Source organism: Lissotriton helveticus, chromosome 9 (genome assembly GCF_964261635.1).
Source record: "Lissotriton helveticus chromosome 9, aLisHel1.1, whole genome shotgun sequence".
Lineage (NCBI taxonomy): Eukaryota > Metazoa > Chordata > Amphibia > Caudata > Salamandridae > Lissotriton > Lissotriton helveticus.
In genome coordinates this window covers 327448888-327463285 of record NC_136070.1, presented here as the reverse complement: position 1 = coordinate 327463285, position 14398 = coordinate 327448888, and the positions used below count along the sequence as shown (strand labels likewise).

The window sequence follows — 14398 nt, the reverse complement described above, 5'->3', positions numbered from 1 at the left end:
CTATGCTATGTTTTGTTGTGTTTGATATGCTATGCTTTGCTATGCTATTATATGTTTTGCTATGCCATGTTTTGTTATGCCATGTTTTGTTATGCCATGTTTTGTTAGGCTATGTTTTGTTAGGCTATGTTTTGTTTTGCTATCCTATGCTTTGTTTTGTTATGCTATGCTCTGTTTAGTTTTGCTATCCTATGCTATGTTGTGTTTTGTTATGCTATGCTATGTTGTGTTTTGTTATGCTATGCTATGTTGTGTTTTGTTATGCTATGCTATGTTGTGTTTTGTTATGCTATGCTAGGTTTTGTTATGCTATGTTTTGTTATGCTATGTTTTGTTATGCTATGTTTTGTTATGCTATGTTTTGTTATGCTATGTTTTGTTATGCTATGCTATGTTTTGTTATGCCATGCTATGCTTTGTTATGCTTTGTTATGCTATGCTATGTTTTGCTATGCTATGCTTTGTTTTGCTATGCTATGTTTTGTTGTGTTTGCTATGCTATGTTTTGCTATGCTATTATATGTTTTGCTATGTTTTGTTATGCCATGTTTTGTTAGGCTATGTTTTGCTATCCTATGCTTTGTTTTGTTATGCTATGCTCTGTTTAGTTTTGCTATCCTATGCTATGTTGTGTTTTGTTATGCTATGCTGTGTTTTGTTATGCTATGCTGTTTTGTTATGCTTTGTTATGCTATGCTAGGTTTTGCTATGCTATGCTTTGTTTTGCTATGCTATGTTTTGTTATGCTATGTTTTGTTATGCTATGTTTTGTTATGCTATGTTTTGTTATGCTATGCTATGTTTTGTTATGCTATGCTTTGTTATGCTATGCTTTGCTATGCTATGCTTTGTTTTGCTATGCTATGTTTTGTTGTGTTTGATATGCTATGTTTTGCTATGCTATTATATGTTTTGCTATGCTATGTTTTGTTATGCCATGTTTTGTTATGCCATGTTTTGTTATGCCATGTTTTGTTATGCCATGTTTTGTTATGCCATGTTTTGTTATGCCATGTTTTGTTATGCCATGTTTTGTTAGGCTATGTTTTGTTAGGCTATGTTTTGTTTTGCTATCCTATGCTTTGTTTTGTTATGCTATCCTATGCTATGTTGTGTTTTGTTATGCTATGCTATGTTGTGTTGTGTTTTGTTATGCTATGCTATGCTGTGTTGTGTTGTGTTTTGTTATGCTATGCTATGTTTTGCTATGCTATGTTTTGTTGTGTTTGATATGCTATGTTTTGCTATGCTATTATATGTTTTGCTATGCCATGTTTTGTTATGCCATGTTTTGTTATGCCATGTTTTGTTATGCCATGTTTTGTTATGCCATGTTTTGTTATGCCATGTTTTGTTATGCCATGTTTTGTTAGGCTATGTTTTGTTAGGCTATGTTTTGTTAGGCTATGTTTTGTTAGGCTATGTTTTGTTTTGCTATCCTATGCTTTGTTTTGTTATGCTATGCTTTGTTTTGTTATGCTATGCTCTGTTTAGTTTTGCTATCCTATGCTATGTTGTTTTATGCTATGTTGTGTTTTGTTATGCTATGCTATGTTGTGTTTTGTTATGCTATGCTATGTTGTGTTTTGTTATGCTATGCTATGCTGTGTTTTGTTATGCTATGCTATGCTGTGTTTTGTTATGCTATGTTTTGTTTTGCTATGCTATGTTTTGTTGTGTTTTGTTATGCTATTTTTTGTTATGCTATGTTTTGTTGTGCTTTATTACGCTATGCTTGGTTATGCTATGCTTGGTTATGCTGTGCTTGGTTATGCTGTGCTTGGTTATGCTGTGCTTGGTTATGCTGTGCTTGGTTATGCTGTGCTTGGTTATGCTGTGCTTGGTTATGCTGTGCTTGGTTGTGCTGTGCTTGGTTGTGCTGTGCTTGGTTGTGCTGTGCTTGGTTGTGCTGTGCTTGGTTGTGCTGTGCTTGGTTGTGCTGTGCTTGGTTGTGCTGTGCTTGGTTGTGCTGTGCTTGGTTGTGCTGTGTTTTGCTGTGCTGTGTTTTGCTGTGCTGTGTTTTGCTGTGCTGTGTTTTGCTGTCTTTTGCTGTGCTGTGTTTTGCTGTGCTGTGCTGTGCTGTGCTGTGTTTTGCTGTGCTGTGTTTTGCTGTGCTGTGTTTTGCTGTGCTGTGTTTTGCTGTGCTGTGTTTTGCTGTGCTGTGTTTTGCTGTGCTGTGCTGTGCTTTGCTGTGCTGTGCTTTGCTGTGTTTTGATGTGCTGTGTTTTGTTGCTGTGCTGTGTTTTGCTGTGCTGTGCTGTGTTTTGCTGTGCTGTGCTTTGCTGTGCTGTGCTTTGCTGTGCTGTGCTTTGCTGTGCTGTGTTTTGCTGTGCTGTGTTTTGCTGTGCTGTGCTGTGCTGTGCTGTGTTTTGCTGTGCTGTGTTTTGTTGTGCTGTGCTGTGTTTTGTTGTGCTGTGCTGTGTTTTGTTGTGCTGTGCTGTGTTTTGCTGTGCTGTGTTTTGCTGTGCTGTGCTGTGCTTCGCTGTGCTGTGTTTTGCTGTGCTGTGTTTTGCTATGCTGTGCTGTGTTTTGCTGTGCTGTGCTTTGCTGTGCTGTGCTTTGCTGTGCTGTGCTTTGCTGTGTTTTGCTGTGTTGTGCTGTGCTGTGTTTTGCTGTGCTGTGTTGTGCTGTGCTGTGTTGTGTTGTGCTGTGCTGTGTTGTGCTGTGCTGTGTTTTGCTGTGCTGTGTTTTGCTGTGCTGTGTTTTGCTGTGTTTTGCTGTGCTGTGCTGTGCTGTGTTGTGTTTTGCTGTGCTGTGTTGTGTTTTGCTGTGCTGTGTTGTGTTGTGCTGTGTTTTGCTGTGCTGTGCTTTGCTGTGCTGTGTTGTGCTGTGTTGTGTTTTGCTGTGCTGTGCTGTGCTGTGTTTTGCTGTGCTGTGTTGTGTTTTTCTGTGCTGTGCTGTGCTGTGTTTTGCTGTGCTGTGTTGTTTTGCTGTGCTGTGCTGTGCTGTGTTGTGTTTTGCTGTGCTGTGCTGTGTTGTGTTTTGCTGTGCTGTGTTGTGCTTTGCTGTGCTGGTAAGGGTATGTGAGGGTGTGTGTGAGGGGGTGTGAAGGTGAGGGTGTGAGGGTGAGGAGGTGTGTGAGGGTGAGGAGGTGTGTGAGGGTGAGTGTCTCCAATGAATGTCACTGCTTGGCCTTCTTTGAAAATGTTCAGTGCTGCAAATAGAGCATGCCGCCCTAATTATCACAGCATGAGGCCCCAAAGTGATAATTATCACAGCATGCAGAGAGCCGCCCCACGCTGCTGGAGCACTCAACTGCACATTAATTATAGTTGAGTGCTCCAGCAGCCTGGGGCGCCAGTTGACATGCTGTGATAAGTGGGTCTCATGCTGTGATAATTGTTGAGGAAGTGGAGACTCCTGCTGGGATAATTGGTCTTGTGGCGCCTCAGGAAGTAGAGTTTCATGCTGGGATAATTGGTCTGGCGGGCTTGCAGCGCCTGACGTCCAACAAACGTGCACAAGCTGCTCAACCTTGAAGCACGTTCACAGACCTGGGTCGGCTCGTGCCCAGGTCTGTATCGGGCTCGTTCACAGCTGTTACTCCCTTGACAGGGAGGAAGGTGACTATAGTCTCGCTGGCGGGAGCGCTTCGCGCTCCAACGCCAGCTCGACCTAAAAAAATAGTATCATGCAGATTATAAAAGATACCACTAACAAACAAAAGTACACACTATCACATGATTAATAATATAACAAAGGAAGCGGCTCCATTCATAATAGCATCAGCGGCAGATCGGTAGGATACTAGAACAAACTCACAATAAGAAGTCCAAGTGCCAAACAGAGCCTGCAGAAGAGACATAACCCTCAGCCTATGTGTACTAGAGTTAAAGTGCTAGTTCCGAATAACAGTAGGACCGCCTGGCCCATCCTGGCGGGGACCATGCCTGGCATTGCGTTATGGGCTTTGCTTTCAAGTTGTAACATCTTGGGGCATTAACGAGGCTGTTGTCATAAACTTAATTAATCTTCCCGTTAGTTGGCATCAGGCAACTTTCGGATATTTAATTACAGATGTTTTGCGGGCCCTAATGCTCAAATGCCTGAAAATTGGAAACCGATAATTTCGTTTGGGTGAACTTAAGTTAATAAAGGGCACATAAATAAAACATGTACAAGTGACTCCTGCTGAAAACCACAGCCCCTACAGAAAACGTCCCAGGTGCCAGTCAGACAGCTGTACCTGTATACTTTGAGTGGTATTAAGCCGAATCTCAAACGCATTAGTTCTTACTTTACAGTAAAGTATATAGGAAGTAACAAATACACCAGAAGAGATACTGGTTGATATAAAGGAATTTTCAGACCTGCGTGCTTTTTGATGTTAATGAAGTGTAGGTCCTCATGGGCTGACAAAAGCCTCGCTTGCTTCAGCAATACTTTGACAGACTTTTTGGGGGCAAAGCAGTTAATTTTATGGAACCAAACTTTTTATTAGTAAAGGAGAGTCCGATCATGGAACACAGTTGTTCGCCTACAACCACTGGCTGGCAGCGCTCACTTAACTCGTGTGTACACAGCTGTGCGCCTACAACCCGGAGGCCGGCAGCGTGGTTTGCATTAATTTTTGCTAAATCTACATTGACCTATCAGATGAATAATAGAAAAGACAAAGCAGTAAAAATAACACACCCCCAACCCCACCCTCCCTTCCGCACCAGTCATCTCCCTCCCCTCCCCCAAAAGCAAAGTGACAGAAACAGGGACCTGCACATCATCACCTAGTCTCAACCATTGCAACAAATTAAGTAGGGTCTTGTGGTAAGAAGGGAAGGATTTGTAAGAATTTGGGACAGGTAATCTCCCTCGGTTCCTTAGAAAGCAAGTGTAGGAAAGGAGCCCATAACTCTACATATGTCTCTACCTTGTGGTCGGCAACCAAGGACAACCATTCCATGTCCAGGACCAGCCATAGTTTTTGCAGCCACGCATTTAATTCAGGCACAGTCTGCGTCCCTCAATGTGCAAGAATCAACTAGTCGTGCAACTAAGAGCACTAATGCAATCTGTTGGCCCCTCACGGATCGGAGAGGAAAGGTCAGAGGGTTTGGGAGCCCTAGAAGAGTGTACCCTGGGAATCTAGGGAGAGATGTGTTAATGGCCTCATCAACATTATCCACCACCTCAGTCCAATAGCGCTGCAGTTTGGGGGCAATGCCATAACAGGTGTACTAGAGTCCCAGGCATCCCACAACCCCTCCAACAAAGCTCTGATTTGGTCCTATCCCAACTGGCGTAAAGTACCAGTAAGATAGTAGCTTGTACGCTGTGTGGTGTGCCCGGAAATGTATGTCGGCCCATTCTTTGTCAGACCAGTTTCTCTCCAATTCCGTCTCCCACATTAACTGCCCTCTTCTGCGCCTTCCCACATTGTCAGGAGCAAGCATTGTGTATAGTTCAGAAATGAGTCAGCGATCCCCTGTTTTGCACACAAGTCAGCAGTTAATTTCAAAAGGTAAAACCTTTCAGCTCTTGGTGATTCCCCGCAGCCAAGAGGTCTAAAAAAAAAACCTAAAAAAAACCAGCATGGGCAAAGCAGATAGGTCTCGCCTATGGGCGATCTATTGACTTTGCCAACCGGTAGAGGTGCACAATGGCAGGGTGGGAGGGATAGATACTGGCACTGGAAAAATAAAAAAGCGTTATAAAGCATGCAGCGCTGGCAGCGCATAGTGAGGTGCCTGCAGAGCCTGAGAGGCAGCAACAGAGAAACAGAGCTGCCTTTAGGAACTGCAGACCACGTGCTCTGACAACTAACCTTTAAAGCTCTTCTTTCTTTAGTGCTACAGGAACAGAGAAGCTGGAAACCAATAACCAGCTGGCTCAGGCGATGTTCTGTGTCTGGGCGTGACTGACGTAGCAGGAGTACAAACTTCTCGAGACATAAATCACCGTTCAGTAGTTCAGTACAGAGTAAGGTTAATTGAAGTGCTGACCACTGTGAGCTGTTGCACGCTCAAACAGCAATTAGGGAGATGATTTTGTACACGGAAACCAGTAGGATGAGACCATGGGAAAACAAGAACCGGATGCCGAATAATAGTACCCGTGGCGTACCGCGTGTGCGTTTTTATTGAATTTCATTTATGAAACACAGTTCACTTAATTTCAAGGCTTTATATTGACACTCCATGCCCAACGTGTGCAGTGCAGATGGTTGCATGTGGTGACCACCAGCATGTACTTTTTGGCACCAGCATTTATTTTTGATTTTCAGCCAGCGCAAAGCAGAGGGCAGGAAGAAAAAGTAGTGCAGTTTAAGAAAACATATTGCCAATGCTGAAAGGATCCATGTAGCAGGGGCAGTCCGCAGGGCGAGAACAAAAGACCCACAAGGCAGGACAAATGCACACTATTCACCCCAAAAAACTACGGAATTAATAAAGGCAGAGCAAGCAACCAATGAAAAGCTGTGGGCGTGTGGTGGGTGTGTTCAAAAGCCACAGACAGACTACAACATGCCTCGCAGAGCAGCGCTTGTGCGCTGGCTCTAGACTTAACCTAAAAATACCTGTCTTCACCATCCCCGACTTTGCTTTGGAGAGATAGAGCTCCTGCTTGGAGAATGTGCTTTGTAGTAAAAAGCTATGTAAAAGTCCCTTGCCCCACGAAAATCCATGATCAATATAGAACTATTTGTTCCACTGTGTAGAGTTTTCGTGCATTTTAATTCCCCACCTCCCTTTCCTATTCCAGCTCACCACACTGCAAATTTTCCCCTGTAAACCACATTTGTTCCCGCCCAGCCCATCTGTAGAGCTTGGCCCCTGTGTTCTGTACAAGCTGAAATGAAGTGCTGCCATTCAGAGTAAGCTCGCCCAGAAAAGCCCGGGGGCTTATCATCCCTCCTCATTCTGGCCTTTGTGTGTTTTCCTTTTTTTCCTGCTTTCTTTAACTGGGCAGCATTGCAAAGTAAGTGGAATGGCGAGAGGAATTCTAGCCAACTATATTAACACCTGGTTAACAAACCACTCAACTTGGAGACATATTTAATATTTCAAAACTAGTATAAGCATCCTTTTTCATAAAAAATAAATTAAAAATTGTCATTACTACAGTAGTCTTCCATGTTGGCAAATGTATAGCAACAGTATAAAGAAGTCATCACATGGTACACCAATGGGGCATTCAGCACCGCAGAAAATATACTGTTTGGGTTTAAAGGGAAATTAAATTAATTAGTGTACATTAATGTCCCATGTGACCTTAGTGCCAAGTTATAATATAGATCATCATCAGTAAAGTTAGATGAGGCAACAAATGAACAGCTGTACTTTGCTGACAGCCAGAATTGATTTTCACTTACAAATGTAAGCAAGTCACCACAGATTGATGACCAATTCATGTAAAACACTTCCAAATCCTTGTTATGTGTAAAACATCTCCAGAGTTCTTTGTGAGCAAGTATGCATGCACTGGGCCTCAGATGCCTCTACATCCTATTTGAGGTTTGGGTGGCAATTCATTGCCATATACTATGTCCCGTATCCACGATTTCACATATTCGGAGTTGACCTCTGCACCAAGCTGTTGCCGTTCTCTGCTTTGCCAGAAAAAAATAGCATAGCTAGGAATTTCCTGCTTGGGTTGTCCCATAACTGTGCAATGCAAGAAACAGGTTTCTCTCTCTAAGACCCCGTGCGCCATCTTGCACCCAGAATTCAGCAGTTGACCAGTGTAACAAACCTATGTGTAGCAAAACAAAATGTTGCTGTACACATCCTGGACTAGGTCAACTAAGGACGGCACATTTTCCTGTGACTGGATAGGGGTATAATATACAAGTAAATAAGTAAAACAAAGAAGCTGGTGTATGTTATTTACTATGGCTCATATGTGCTTGTACATCCTCTGCTCTTTCTTTCATCCCTCCTTGGTTGTAGAGGAACCTAGCTCCATAGCTCTCATGTGTAAGTGCTGAACTAGGTTTCCATCTCCTTCAGTTGATAACATTTAGAAAGTCAGAGATATTCTGGCATATCAGTGATGCCCCATCATTCCTTTAAACCTGTATTGGTAGGCACCTCTATTACTTGGATGGATGAATCTATGTATATGTTAGAACTGGGGGTCTCTAGTCGGCAGAGGTAGGTACCTTTGTTCAAATAGGGACACTTTCTTCTAGTCAGGGTAAGGGGGATACACACTTTAGATAATCCCTGCTCACCTCCTTGGTAGTTTGGCACGAGCAGACAGGCTTATCCCAAAGGCAATGTGTATAGTATTTGTACCAATACTCACTGTAACACAGTGAAAGCGTCACAAATGTACAACAGTTTAGAAAAATAAAATATCTTTATCTAAACTAAACAAGACCAAAAGGACAAAAATCCAACATACAGATACTCAGTAGAATGTCTTTAAAAAGTGTTGTTGCAAAAATAAACTTGTAGATGGTAAATGCGTCACTTTTCTCTCAAAGTACCTTAGATGCGTAACGCAGAACAAACAAAAGGGTCGCAGAGAAGGCGATGTGTTGACTTATCCTGCGCTCCGGTTGCGATGCGACAAGATGGCGCCTCGATGCGTTGCGACAACGTGGATGCGATGCGTGCATGCCCGACTGCCAAATGGCGAAATTGGTGGTTTCCTGAGCCGTGACCGGCCCTGCGACATGCTTCTCCGGGGATGCGATGGCGATCAGCTGAAGCGTCGACATGCTTCCTTAGTGATGCGAAAGTCTGGCAACACTCTTCTCCGGTGATGCGACGGAGAACAGCGGCAGAGGCGACATGCTTCAAGGGCGATGCGGCGGTGGCTGCTGCTGCGGCGGTGTCACGCTTCTCCCTCGCTGCGTTGCGCTTCCAGCTCCCAGCAGCAAGGGCCTCACACACAGTTACAGGCACCTCAGGGCAGGTCACAACTTCCAGCAAGGAAGTCAGGGAAGCTGGGGGTGATGTCCTTTTGTGCCTCGACTTGTAAAACAGGAGGCCAGCTCTTCTCAGGCCCTTGGCCACTTTTCTTCAGATGGACACATCACACAGCAAAGTTCTTCTTCAAGCAGGGAACACAGCAAAGACCCTTGATCCTCTCCTCAGCAGAAACAGCAAACTGCAGGCCAACCCCAGACACACAGCTAGGGCATTACTTCTCTCTCCTCAGTCTCTTCAGCTGATCTTCTTAGGCAGGGATTCCTCTTGATCACGAAGTAGTCTAAAGTTCAGGGGTTTCAGCTCTCATATTTAAACCCCAAAAGTCTTTGTTCTCTACGTGTGAGGGGTCCTGGACCCAGTCCAAACCAGTTATGGGTGCACTCTGCCAGTGCACAACTTCTTCCTTTGTCAGTGTGGGGCAGGGCCATCAGACGGACCACAGGAGGTGGAGCCAGCATTGCTGAAGGCAGGCACTGCCCTATTCAGGCCTAGGTGGTACTCCTCCCACCACTCCAAATGAAGATAAATCTATTCAGCCTAGAGCTGACTCACCCAGACTCCTGAAGCCACCCAGCCCCTGTCACCCTCAAACCAGACAGTCAATCCATAAACAGGCAGAGGCACACAGAACGGTTGAACAAGAAAAGAGCAACTTTCTAAAAGTGCTATTTTCAAACACAGAATTTAAAAACCATCCTTCCTAAACGATGTGTTATTAAATTCTGAGTTCAGGGATACCAGAATCCAATGTTCTATCTCCCACCTATGGGAAGATATGCAGGTAAACATATTACACAGCATTCCCCATTCTTTCCTATGGGCAAGATAACATTTCAATAGTGAAAAACGAGGTTGGCAGTATTTCACTATCAGGACATGTTACCCACACTAGTACATGTCCTACCTTCTACATATACTACACCCTATCCAGGGGGTACCTTGGGCCTACCATAGGGGTGTCCTAGGTGTAAGAAAAGGGAAGGGTAGGGCCTGGCAAGTGGGTACACTGGCCAGGTCAACATGGCAGTTATCAAACTGCACACAGGCACTGCGGTGGCAGGCCTGAGACATCTTTTTGGGGCTACCCATGTGAAGGCACAATCAGTGCTGCAGGCCCACTAGTAGCATTTGAATTTCTAGCCCTGGCACACTCGGTGCACTTTACTAGGGACCTACTGGTAATCCAAATATACCAATCAAGGATAACCAATCACCATAACAATTTACACAGGGAGCACTTGCACTTTGGCACTGATCAGCAGTGGCAAAGTGCCCAAATGCATCTAAACCAGCAAAAACAAAATCCAGCACCGTGTCAAAAATACAGGAGGTAGAGGCTAAAAGTCAGGGGAAAACACACCAAGGATGGCAGGTCTAACAGTATAGAAAGTGACACCCTAGTAATAGTTCACCCAATGTTAATAAGGTGAAGTCAACCACTTGTCCCTTGTACCATTTTGACAGCAAAAATATATCAGATGGTATCTTTTAATGGAAGGAACCCATGGGGACTTCCATGTACTGCAAATTTACACCAAGTGGTGCTTGCACTATCTATGCTGTTAGCCTATTTATTTTATATAGCATTGACCGTAAATTAGGAGGGGCTGCTGTGGTTTGCTTTGCCTGTACCTGATGATACCTGCAAGCCACATAAAATGAAGTGTGCTTGCCCAGTAATACAACTCTAAAAGTCGGGAGCTGCCATGCACCACCTTTCCTGGGGAAGTGTCATGGCTAAGCATTGCACACAAGGCAGTCTCCCAGCCCAGTTTAATTTCATTGCTTTAGTCTGCAGTTTATATAAAAATGCCTGGTCATTATAACTGGCAAATTAAAAAATAATTTTGAAATCAAGTGAGTGTCACTATTTTAAAAAGTTTGATTCTGCCATAAGAGATAGATACGGAATGACCCAATGCCTGAACGGTTTCCTTAATTTATTAATTACCACACCATAATTTACTCTTGTGATTTCCTCAGTCCCTCCTCAGATGACATCCCTAAAGTCCTATACAGAAGCACACTTTTACAGCAGTAGGAAGCACAATGTCCATTCATGGCAGCCTTTATTAACGGAAAGGCTCTCTTTAGGGTAGAGTGTGGGTGGCAAGCTCATACTGGTACCTGCCACCTAGAAAAGCATCATAACTAATACAAATCTAACTATTTTGTTAACTTTTTCAAAGTACATTAGCTGGACGATGCAAATATGGCAGTGGTAGTACTTTACTGTTGCGGGTTATTGAATCCATATTTAATCCATTTTACACTTGGAGAATGTTGCTTGACTTTTCACTGCATAATACATGAATTTTGCAGTTCTTCTTAGAACAGCTAGTGACTTTTGTGGCAATTTAGAGTTACAAGCATTGACAAAGCCTTAAGGTCTAGCCTCAGCAAAAGCTGTTTGTTGCATTGCCAAAATGTTTTAGCCATGTTGTACACCAGCGTGGCTGCTGTTCAATGTTGCTAAACGTTAGTGGGGGTAAGGACAGTGGAGTTGAGTGGAGTGCCATTGAGTGTCATGGAGGGAGTAGAGTGTCACAGAGTGTAAGGGCATAGAGTGGAGTAGCATGGAGGATCGTGGAGTGGTGTAGAGCTGAGTGGAGTGGTGTAAAGTGGAGTGGTGTAGAGTGGAGTGGTGTAGAGTGGAGTAGTGTAGGAGAGAGTAGGGTCGAGTGGCATAGTGTGTTGTGGAGTAGTGTCATAGAATAAGGGGAAGTGGCTTAGAGGGAGTTTCGTTGAGCGTCCTGGATTACAGTATTGTAGAGTAGAATTGAGTTTAATGGAGTAAAGTGTCAGAGTGGAGCATCCTATAGTAGAGTGGCCTAGAGTGAAGTAGTGTAAAGTACAGTGGTGCAGAGTAGTATGGTGTAGAGTTTGGTGGCGTAGAGTGCATTGGTTTGGGGTAGAGTGGCGTAGAGTAGAGCGGCGTAGAGCAGAATAGATTGGCATAGATTGCAGGGACGTAGAGTAGAATAGAGTGGAATAGATTGCAGGGACGTAGAGTTAAATGGTGTAGAGTGGTGTAGTGTGCAGTGGCGTAGAGTTCAGTGGGGTTAAATTCAATGGCACTGAGTAGATTGGTGCAGGGAGCAGTGGCATGGAGAACAGTAGTGCAGAGAATAATAGAGTGGCGTAGGCCGCAGTGACAGAGTGCAGTGGTGTTGAGTGGGGTAGCTTGCAGTGTTGTAGAGTGCAGAAGAGCAGAATAGAGTGGCGTTTAGTTCAGTGGCATGAGAGTGCAGTCTTGTAGAGTGGTGCAAAGTAGAGTGGCACAGTGAGGTCGTATACAGTGGCACAGAGTAGAATAGAGTTCTGTAGCGTGCAGTGGTGTTGAATTTTATGGAGTATAGTGGCATAGAGGGCAGTGTTTCTGAGTAGTTGGCTTAGAGTGCAGTGCTTAGAGTAGAGTGGTGTAAATGGCAGCAGTGTAGAGTAGAGTGGCATAAAGGGGTGCAGCGCAGAGTGGCATAGAAGGTAGAGTAGATTTGATTGGCATAGAGTGGTACAGAGTAAAGGGCAATGGCATAGAGTGCAGTGTTGCAAAGTGAAGTGGTGCATAGTAGATTAGTGGGGGGGTAAAGTGCATTGGCATTGTGTGGAGTGTAATGCTTGGTGCCATTACGAACAACACATCTTTAATTGCAGTGACCATTACATTTGCGTAGACATACAGTTTTACAGATAAAAGTATACAGCGCACAAACGATGTGTGGAAATATACGTAGAATACTGATTTGTTTTGATCGTATTAAAATATTTGTTTCCACCACACTTCAGAATTACCAACGAGCTTCATTTGTGCTCTCCTAATTCTGATATATTCTGAAATATCTGCATAGTTCAGTTACCTGCATTTAAATCTGTTGTTGTGTAACATCCTACAGCCTTCCTCAGCCCCCCCCCCTTAGCCAGCATGATTGTCACATAAATCCAATCCCTTTAAAGTCGGAGATAGAAAAGTAAACACCAACCTGCCTGACATTGGACCTCTGTCTTCGAATGCACAGACAATGTGACAAGATAAGAACACAATTTAAAGGTCTGTTTACAGAAATCCAGGACTGGTGGAAGAATACAGTTAATGGGGTTTGGGCAACACAGGGACGAACTCAGGCTGGACAGCCTAAAGCAAATAGGGCCAGAAAATAGAAAGCAAGCAAATATGAGTTGTAAACCACAAAGTAATCGGCAAATGTATTGCTAGTGAAGCTTTCCGCATGTCCTCAAATTGTCCTTAGACTTCGACCGAAACACGGTGTTCCTCTTAACACAGCAGTAAAGTCTTCTGAGCAGGCTTCAGATGCCGCAGTGAATGGCCATGGGTAGAATACAGCAGAACAATGTTTTGTTTTTCAGGGCTTTACATAGATGTCACCTTCTGTGTTAGTGAGCACTTAACTTTTAATAAATACATTGTGAAGGTGTTACTCACGTTGTTACCGGGTGTGGGGGAAGGGGCACTCAATTAGCGATCACACGAGTCTGACGTGTATAATGACCATTTAATCTACAGTGTGTGACGCTCCCAAATTCAGAGGAAAAAGTTAGTTTTTAATTACTTTATCATGGATTTTTAACTAGAGTGCTTGGTATTGGGACAGCTGTTGATATCATAAAGGATCTCTTCAGACACGTGCTCCAGATTATCCCATTCTAAGAAATGCATTTCTTAAAAAGACCATCAATATATAATTTACAGTGCACACTGAATTTCGGGCCAAGTTTCCGACAACACCTCTGACTAACTTGCGTTCACCTAGTCCTCAAGGTAGTGCCATAGGGCACCATAATAGTGGGACTACTTGAGCGATTTACAGTGAAGCATGAGGAGCTATGCATGATGGAGCAGTGAATGGTTGGTACGGGCTGTGATGCTCCAGGTACTGAGTGCACCTGTGTTTAGGTTTTTCCGTTAAGTTCTTCTCCAGATCTCCATGGTGGAACTTTTGTACTGTTCGGTGATTGCCTAGTTCACCATGATATATAATAGAAAGATGAATAATTGTAGTGATGCTGGCACACATTTCCCATTGTTGATATGCACATACTGTAAACATTTTGTATATTTCTGGGGTGGAATTTATGGGGCAGGAGATATGTGACAGGTAACGCATGGTTCTTGAGACTATAAGAATGCTTGTACTTTCGTAGCCCACGTTCATCGTACAAGGTTATAGGGCACACGTCTGGAAAATAGCTTGCTATGTTAGGTTACCTGTATGTGAATAGCACAAATCCGCTTCAGCATATAATCACGAAGCAGTTGTCTTGAATCTTAATGATGTGTTAGTGTACAGGCTATCCAGTACACCCTGGGTCTCAAGTGTGAATCGGACGTTCAGTCTGGTTTCCAAAACAATTCTAAAAGTTGTTGGAAAAACATGATTCATAAAACAATTAGCTATTTAGGACCATACTAGATTTTCAGAGGTGCAGCATGTGAGCCCTATCAAAGCCTGCCAGTTCTCCAATTCTCTCGCAGTTTTGCCATTTACCACATCTTCTCTTCCCTA

General features: G+C 43.7%; 1 protein-coding gene across 2 annotated transcripts in view; it reads left to right on the top strand.

Moving 5' to 3' along the window:
* PTPN21 (protein tyrosine phosphatase non-receptor type 21) overlaps positions 1-14398 on the top strand; it is a 339336-nt gene that overhangs the window by 19026 nt on the left and 305912 nt on the right. The gene's annotated exons all lie outside the window — the stretch shown is intronic.